Source organism: Halyomorpha halys, unplaced genomic scaffold, assembly GCF_000696795.3.
Source record: "Halyomorpha halys isolate HHAL.00 unplaced genomic scaffold, Hhal_1.1 Scaffold85.1, whole genome shotgun sequence".
Taxonomy (NCBI): Eukaryota; Metazoa; Arthropoda; class Insecta; order Hemiptera; family Pentatomidae; genus Halyomorpha; species Halyomorpha halys.
Window position 1 is genome coordinate 627,720 of NW_027112611.1, and position 1,259 is coordinate 628,978.

The 1,259-nt window shown below is 33.1% G+C and overlaps 1 protein-coding gene across 2 annotated transcripts in view; it reads right to left on the reverse strand.

The window, feature by feature from the left end:
• LOC106677054 (uncharacterized) overlaps positions 1-631 on the reverse strand; it is a 20,752-nt gene extending 20,121 nt beyond the window's left edge. The window contains exon 1 of one of the 2 annotated variants that reach the window (XM_014414740.2): positions 549-631. The gene's annotated coding sequence lies outside the window, so the exon portion shown is untranslated. The remainder of the gene's footprint in view (positions 1-548) is intronic. The other variant, XM_067050400.1, reaches the window with a different exon arrangement.
• Positions 632-1,259: the final 628 nt, after the last annotated feature.

Genomic DNA, 1,259 nt, shown 5'->3' on the forward strand with positions numbered 1-1,259 from the left:
TAATAGACATCTGTACGTCAAATGGTTTTTGAGATATAGATTTTTCAAAATAAACTCACTAACTACTGATCTTTCAGTACGTCCCATACAACATTTTTATGAAATGTTGTTTTTTAAAAAGCTATATCCTGAAAACTAACGTAAATAACTCTATTAGGGCTCATATTTTAGCAAATTTGGTCTTCTTTAAATAGCGTTCTCTTAGGTTTTCTAGTGTTGTTCCTACTTTTTAGGATATAGAGCTCCGAATGAAAAATTAGTTTTTTTATCGCTTTGAAACTGCCGCCATTCCCCTATTGCCCTTACCTATACTTGGCAGACTCATGAATTTTGAGTAGTAATTATACCTAGTTTTCATTAAAGTAATCAAAAATTGGGGTGAGATAACTGCCTTTTTTATCCTCTTGGGCTCTTGTACTATAAGGAACTGTTGAAGAATCAGAATGCCACATGCTGCTAAAATATTCGAAATTAGTAGAACGGACATGAAGCAATAGAATTAGAAAGATGGATATGAGATTTATGTAGAACTACTCTGGTATACATACCTTTCTTGATGTGCATCCGCAGTTGAATAAATCCACTCCCCGTATTCCTTAGAGTATATAGGTTTCTTGATACGAAAGGGGAAAACCTGGGGTTATCGTTGCCGGTCAATTATTATTTTTGATCGGCGTATCTTTCTTATCCTTAAAAACATTCAAATGGCAACTGTAACGCCAATGAATTCTTATCTTTTTTAGGCATCGTCAACTTTCACAATCTTCGACTCGTAGCCTTATAAAGATTTATTATGCTCGAGGCGAATATGAAGAAAACGGATAGCATTAATTTTTTTTTTTTTTGAGATGTATAAAGTACATTTTTGAAAAAGTACTCTAAGACCTGTTGGCTGTTCATATCACAAAATTTAAAAATTCCGGTCCAGCATCTCACAACTTTCATCAACTCAATTTTTTTACTTTAATGAAAACTATAATTACTTGTCTAAATTGATGAGTCTGCCAATTATAGGTAGGGGAGGATAAAAATGGTGGATGTTTCAAAATATATGTATAAAAAAAATTTCATTCAGAGCTCTATATCTTAAAAATAACCAATAACCCTAGAACACCGAAGAGGGCATCATTTAAAGAAGAGTAATTTTTCTAAAATATGAGCCCTAATAGACATATTAACGTCCAATAGTTCGCGTTTGTTTGTTTGTTTATTAAGAAATTAAGGCGTAAAACCCACCGGTCATCAACGCCAACACCCCA